Here is an 8,469-nt window from a genome sequence, read left to right on the forward strand (position 1 = left end):
CAGTAGATGCTAGTTCACCTCAGCAGGAATGGAGTTCATATCTGACCACTTTCACCTGCAAGACTGCAGGGCCACCTCCCCCTCCCACCCCACAATCTAGCACACTACCCAGGTGGGCTTGCCTTTGGAATCTACACTTTGAATCTACAAACCAATCAGGTCTTCACTTTATATACCTGAGTGTGATGAAATAATACATTTTCAATCACTTTAATGGCTTGTCCATGCTGTTTCTATCTCTCTCTGTCCTCCTTCTTCCTTGTGGTCTGTATCTGGACACATAAGTCTGCATTTCTCAGATAGGAAGGGGAAAGCATTATTGGCCTGGGTAATTTGGATAATATGTATATTTTCTTTACACACTAGCCCTACCGCTTACGTATTTCCTTTAAACTCTGGACCTATTACCTGTGTAATTTCTCTAAATTTGGGGTAATCATGGGTATAGCTATCTACTACCCATTTTTCAGTGCCTTGTCACTTTCCTATTCTTAAATCACCATGACTTACTCTTAACTGTCATCCAAGGTGAGGCTCAGAGAAGATGCTATGCCTTTCACAGAAATGTATGTTTCTTCTAAATCTCCCTACATAAGCTCCTAGGTTCTATTTTCCACATGTTCTGCTCCAGCTACTTAGACCTCCATTTCTCTTAAATGTACCTCATAAACTATGCTGTTTTTTCACATGAATATGTGTTTCCTATTTTCCTCCTGCTTGTAACTCTGCTCTGGACTCTTTCTAGACCCCATTTTTCCATAAATAAACCCCATAATTTGTTACTTTTCCTAAGTAAACTCAATAATTCATAATTCATCCTATGGAGTCCATTTTTATCATTTTTTTGTTAAAAATAGTATATGTACCAAAAATTGGGTTTCATAAGTTTGAAAGACCCCTCCAAGACCCTCAAATCTCACATCACCATGATCTGTGAGGTGTGAGAACTTTTAGAACTTTCTGTTCTTGATTCTATGACAATAGAAAACTATGTATGACTTCAGAATTCTGTGTTTTATCCTAGTTAAGTTCCTAAGGTTCTCCCTCACTTACTCTGATATAAATTATTTATTGATGTATTTTTTCACAGTTAATAATAACTTATTTGCATGCCATACTTATAATTTAATGGATATTATCTAAGTTTTTGAGGTTTAAGGGCTATATTGTAAGATCTCAGAATGAAAACTTCTGCTGATCTCTACCTGCATTTTGACAGAGTTCAATTATCAAATATATTTGGTATCTACTGTGAATTTAATGGCTACAAAGACATGTCTGAGGAAGTTAGTCTTATACTACATAATAATACTTCAGTCAACAAGAAACTGTATATCCAGCAATGATCCCATAAAATCACAATGGTGCCCTGGAGATGTCTTAGTGCCTATTGTAACAATAGATCTACTGTTTTGCCCATTGTACAAAAATGTACTACATAAACTACGCACAGCCCACAACTGATCAGGATAATATGAAATACTTCACTGCTTTATTTTCTGTTTATTTATTTGTTTATTTGGTGCTGCAAATTGAATTCAGTGACTTATTCATTCTATGCAAATATTCTACAACTGAGGTATAGCTTCAGCCTTAATATTATTTTACTCTGTACTATCCTGTTCATTTAAAATTGTTACAAATCAGTATCATATTATGCTTGTAAGAACTTATATATCTTATTTTAGTGAGTCAAGAGGCAATATGGAACAATGAAGCTATGCCAGCCAGGTCTGTATAAATATATTATATAATGTTGCTCAGTGATGGACTTGCCTCACAATTTCTTCCAATGTTATAATATGGGCAGCATTTGCCAAATATATATAAAGAATAAGAAGAAATAATTCTCTAGGAATTGAAGTATGGTGTGTGTGTGTGTGCGTGTGTGTGCGTGTGTGTGTGTATGTGTGTACATGCATGAGTTAAAATGAATGTTTCAAACACAGGAATAGACACTGGGGCAAATAGTTTTGGGAATTGAGGGAAAGAGGGCTGAATTATGAACTACAATATTTTCTAAGTTAGTTGAATTGTACTATCTCCATTGAGAGAGATAATGAGGTCTGAAGCCCTACGGAGTTAGGGCATCATGTTCCAGCCATACAGGGAGTCAAGGTACAACCTTGGGCCAAGCCAGACATAGAACAAGGAAAAGAGTCTGTGTAAAGCCAGGACGCTTCAAGAGAACACATTCTTAGTCAAAAGGATAAACCAGAAGAAAATCCTCCCCACAAAATAGGACAAAAATGTTTATTTTTATTTATTTATTTGTTTTGGTTTTGTGTGGTAGGGTCTCACTCTAGTCCAAGCTGACCTGGAATTCGCTACGTATTCTCAGGGTGGCCTCAAATTCATTGCAATCCTCTTACCTCAGCCTCCCAAGTGCTGGGATTAAAGGCATGTGCCACTATGCCTGGCAAAAGTGTTTGTTTTTCATGGTGCTAGTTATGAGAAGAAAAGAAATAGAATGTATCCATAGATAGATAGGTAGATATTCCCTCCCAGATGATTAGAGTTCCAATTGACACTAAAATGAATTATTCAGATTATATTCAGATAGTTGAGGAACAGTAGCACCCACATATGCTGAGGCTACATCTTTTCTGAAAAGTTCGTCTTCAATTTAACCAAGCTCTCAAGGAATTGTGTGGATATCTACATATGTGCATATATGTCAAAATCTTTTTGCCATTTTCTTTCATATATTTTGACTGACAACTGAAAGGAGAAACATATACTGTAACTTTCCTGAAATTGTGTATAACTGAGACAATATTTGAATGTTTTGGAATTTTTAGATTTGGCACTTCAAAGTCACTGTAGACATATATGTAGGCTAGCCCCAAGTGGCACTGAGTAAAAGGAAGCCCTACCAAAGACTGTTTCTTAAGCCTCTGTCTGTCCTAATAGCAGGAAAAAAAAAAAAAAAAAAAAAAAAAAACACGATAACAAGAAAAATAAGCAAGTTTAACTTTAGATGAGGGGTAAAAAGACTTGGCAAAACTCCGAGTATTTAAGCAGAAGGGAAATCACATAGTCGAGCTCATTATGAACAAGGCTAACCTTGGCTTCAGGAAGAGATGGCAATATTTCATTTCTTAATGGACCCTTTGAAGTAACTTCTAGTAAAATTTGTGGTAGATGTACCTTAGATATCATTTACTTTAATTTAGAAGGAGAGAAATAGTTTGCAGTATTCTAAACTGGAAGTTACTATTAAGGCAAGGAGACATGTAATAAGTGGAAACTTGGCCACAACAGTAGGAAACAAATGCAAGTTATAAATGGAACATCCCCTTCAGTCTGGAAAGCACATACTAATCATCTAGTCGAGGGATATTACTTGGATTTTCAGGTTTCATTTTTTTAAATTACTTAAACACATGACTCACAGGACTAAAGACCATTGTGTAGAACTCAAGAACCAATAATTTATCAGATATTATTAATATAGAGAAACTATTCTAAGAATAGATTTATAGATTTATGGGATATTTATAACTTTTCAAAAGCAAAAGAGCAAGAAAATGAGGTGGCAAAGTGTACAACAGTTTTGTAATAGAAGAAACATACATAGCGCAACATACTTGTCTTCATTTTTATGTAATCATTGAGATTTCCCCCTCTTTCATATCCCTCAAGTACTTGAGTATAATGCTAGTCAACAAATTACTTAATCTTAATCTACTTAATGTAATATGATTGCCTATGTTCTTCCATTAAAATGCTGTTTAATCTTAATCTACTTACTATAAAACAATTGTTCATGTGCCTTCATTAAAATGCTATGAATTATAATTTGACAAAAATAGACTAAAACAAATGAAATATGCTACAAATGAGTCACAGCTTAACTGGTAGGTAGCACAGAGACAAAGCAGAGGAGGCAATATTTTATTTTTTGTGTATGAGTAAATACTATGGGCCTTTTTCTTAGATTTAATAGATCTTTAGCTAATGTGACTTTTTCTCTTAATGTCTTCCATATGTTTATTATTCTCTTCTAGAGAGGCCATTATCAACCTAATTTTTTTACATCAAAAGCATTCAGTTTTATAGACTTTTACTAATTCATGTTAAATGCCACACAACTACAAATATTTCTTCATGTAATTGGTTTATGTGGTTGTCAAGGAAATTTTTCAAAAAATTTCCATCAGTACTCTCCTAAGCTTCTCTGTTTCTTAGTTCCATACTTGTAACTAACGATGTACTTGTACAGAATAGAAAAGAAGTGAAGAATTTATAGAAAAATTCTTTGATAATGATGTACTTGTTTTCTGTAGTGGTGACAGGCATTGCAATTGCTACTATGACTACAAGAATAATAATTTTAATATATAACTTATTTATAAGTACAGCTATGGTATATAACATTGCATTAAAATATTTTTATGAATATAGCCACCAAATATTACTCACTTCTTCAACATAAGTAGCTAAGAAACAGTAGATAAAAAAGAAAAAGGGGATGGGAACTTTTAGAGTGAGGTGAAAAATTACAAGCCTTTGCTATAAAACTCTGTGAAACAGGAGATCCAAGGAAGCAAAGGAGACATGCTGCTCTAGAGAAAAAGAAAGAGATGGAAAGACTTAGAAAGTGAGAAATAAGTAAAGAGAAAGAGAGAAAGATATAGAGCAAAAGGGAGAAAGAGCTTCAGTCATCACGAAAAAAAAAAAAAAATGCCAGGGAAGTGAATGTTACAACGAATTAGAAAGATAAGACAGAACTGTGAAAAACATCGTCTAATTCCTGTGGGATGCTAAACTTCTCAGCAGAAACTCTTCAAGCCAAGTGAGTATAGGCTGGTATATTTCAAGCATGTCAATAATTATTATTTCTAGTAAAGATGTCTTTTAAAATTGAAGGAGAAACAAAGACCTTTCATCCTAAGAACAAAGTAAAGCAATGCATTGTTCAAAACTAAACCTTCATTACAGAAGAAGCTTAAAGAAATACAACACAAAGAAGATGAAGAATGAAATGTACAATCATGACAGCTTTGGTACAAAAAAAAATCTCACAAGAGTAATAGATAAGAATCAATCATTATCAATTCAGTAGTTTATCAATCATCTGAGATAAATAAGGAAGAAATTATTATGTATGGTTTAATTATAATGTTAAATATGATGTGAGATTATTCTCCATGAAATGATAGGCCAGTAGAGTAAATGAAATAAAAATTCCACTGGTAAGATAACTGTATCACTGGGAAATAGACATTAAACTAAAGGGCAAATACATCTATCTGAAAAAGAGAAGCAGATTCTCCAACAGAATAAGTTAGCACCAGGACAAATGAGATAACCCTTACTTTATTTATAGAGAATTTAATAGGTGTAGGCCTTCTTGTAGCCCATGATTGATGGTAGCTTGATATTGGAGAGTGGGCTAATATTTGAATATATTTCTGACTTGTTTCCCAGCTCCAGCATACCACTAAGGGGATCAGTTAGCCAAATCAAGAGCAGTTGGTTCCCCACCATGGCTGTGTGCCATTATTGCACATAAGGAGAGAGCCACCCCATCATACCTCAAAAAGGCCCCAGGCTGAAACTAAGAAAAGTTGGTGAAACAAGCAAGGGTGCTGTTTTCCTGATGAACTGGATACCAATACAAGGGGTAAGGAGACCAACACAGAGAAAAATCAACTCCTACCAAATCAGAGAGCCAGAGCCCCAGAGGCCCCCAACACCTCATCACTGAAGCAGACCAAAAATGGACCCAACATGGCTCAGGGAAATTTTGCAGAAGAGGGGGTGGAAAGAATGTCAGAGCAACATGTTGGGTCATGATATGCAGAGACATTTATCTTACTCATAACTGTGGGCTAACTCCACAATGCACGACCCATAAACCTCAACAAGGAGGGGCCAATGGGGAGGGGGTAGGTCATGGATGAGCCAAATAATGATACCAATCTGACTGTATTTGCTGAATACAAAACTAATTAATAAAAAAAAATAAAAAATAAAGGGCAAATGCTGGAAAATGACATTCTAAACAAACATAAAGCAAAGACAGTAAGAGATGTACTGATAAATATTAGAGTTCTTCTAGACCAGATTACTTGGATAATAAATGTCAGTAAATGTAAATAAAGGAAGCAATCTTTTGAGATGATATAACAATTACAAATGTATAACCAGTGAATATTAGTACTACCATATCAATAAAGTAAACATTACTGAACATATAAGGGCAGACAGAACCAGAAACAATAATAGAGGAACTTCGATACATCATTTTGATATATCATCTAGGCAAAATGAGTAATAACTTCAGAATTAAACAGGTGATAGATTAAATGGACTTAACAGGTATCTACAGAATATTTTACCCAACAGCTGCAGAGTACTTATCCTTTTCAGTAGCCTGTGAAAAATCTTTCCAAATCTGGTCACATTTAAGGCAATAATACAAGTCTTAAGATATACAGAATATTAAAATAACTTTGTATATCTCATGAGTTCACAATAGAATAATACTAGAAATCTACAGTAAGAGAAATTATGAAAATATATGGACATATATATATATATATGATAGCTGAAAGATGAATATGAAATTGTATAAACTTGGAGAAATGATAACAATAAATCCTGAATTTTAATGCAAGTGGAAGAACAATTTACCAGAATCTTTGAGATATAGGTGCAAATAGAACATTTATGCCTATTTGTTCCTGCACTAAAACCTCAGACAGCTCTCAAATAAATAGTCAAGTCATGTATCTCAGAGTCTTAAAAAACAAGACATATCAAAGGCCAAAATTGATAGACAGAGAGACATAATGATGACCAGTGCAAAAATAATGAAATGGACATTGAAAGAACAGCACACAGGATCAAAGAAACAAAGAGTTGCTACTTAAAAAAGATTGAAAGACCCTTAGATAAACTAACAAAAAGAAACAGAAGGCAGACAATAAAATTAGAAAAAAAAAATATCAGTGTTATTCTGACACCAAAAACAACTAAGGACAAAAAGAAAAGAAATAAAAACCCAGTAGGCTAATTTCATTCATGCATGTAGACACAGCAATTCTCAATAAAATGTGTATAAAACAAATTCAATAACACATTTAATTATAATTTACCATGATCAAATTGGCTTCATTCTAAAGATGCAATGGTGATTCAACATATAAATATTTAATGTTTCTTCATGATAAAAGTTTTAAATAAACTACAAATGCATACAATATTTTGCCTCTCTGGCCCCTTATCTCTTTCTACATTTGTCTCTCTTCTCTATCTGTAATTAAATAAGTAAATATTTTTAAAAATGAGGAAGTTACATATTGTTGGGAGGAACATTGTTTAATATGGTAGAAATTATATTTAATGTGATAAACCAGACATAGAAATTTAAAAAAATGTTTTAAAGAAATCAGGAATAAAATGATGGAATCTCTATATAATGAACAATATATACACTTTGTGGGAGAGCTCCTAAACTGCTGAGCCATTTCTCCAACCCTCTTTAAAGGAAAAAAAAAAAAAAAAAAAAAAAAAAAGCTCTACCTTCTAATAAATCTATCTAATTTAGATATGATATAACCAGGGGAAGATGAAAACATCATGCCTCCACTGTGGTTTTACCAGCTGCTCCACTGATTCAGGAAACAGAAACGTCTCATCTGATCATGCTGTGGACTGCAGGGTAGGGGTCTCAGAATTCGACACCTCCTGCTGTAGGGAAAGCTTAGTCCAGTGTACTTCAGAAGCACTTTGAGTGTGACGTTCCTGCACACTGCCGGCTGATGCTGGCCGGTGAATGTTATGTTGGAACACACTCCCCTAGGCATATGGAGTGATATTTCTACTACTATCAAAACTGTGGGGGGCTTGGGGAGAAATTAGGAAGGAAGAATAAGAGTCCACTCTTAGCATAATTTACTGATGTCTACTTCTGTGAAATGTGCAAAATTGGAATACAGTGAGAAATTCATAGAATAGCACCTCCATAATAACACACTTTGCTGCTCTTCATTGGAAGTTTGAATTTGCAAGTGTGTATAAACTAGATTCCTGATTCAAAGCTATGAAGGAAAAAATAAATAAATGAACAAAATGCCTCTATATATTTTTCTAATAATGACAATTCTGTCAGGGAGGAACCATGATCTTGATAGCTTTTCATCTTCTAGCAAGCTTGTATAAATATAAAGTTATCTCTAATGTTAGTCACAAGTTATAGCTTAGGTTTTGTCATCAGAAATAGTATAAATTTAATTTATATCCACACACCCACATGTATCAGAAGCCCTTGGACAAAGGAAAATCTTTAAAGCAGAACGATTTTCAGAATCAGCCTGTGAGATACATAGAGAGACCCTATTAAAAAAAAAAAAAAAAGAAAACACATACCATAATACTTTTTTTTTCCTTTTTGCTTTATTAGTTGGTAGTAGTGATGGGGACCAAAATCTGAGCCTTATAAAACTAGGGCCTCTATCA

Source organism: Jaculus jaculus, chromosome 8, assembly GCF_020740685.1.
Source record: "Jaculus jaculus isolate mJacJac1 chromosome 8, mJacJac1.mat.Y.cur, whole genome shotgun sequence".
Lineage (NCBI taxonomy): Eukaryota > Metazoa > Chordata > Mammalia > Rodentia > Dipodidae > Jaculus > Jaculus jaculus.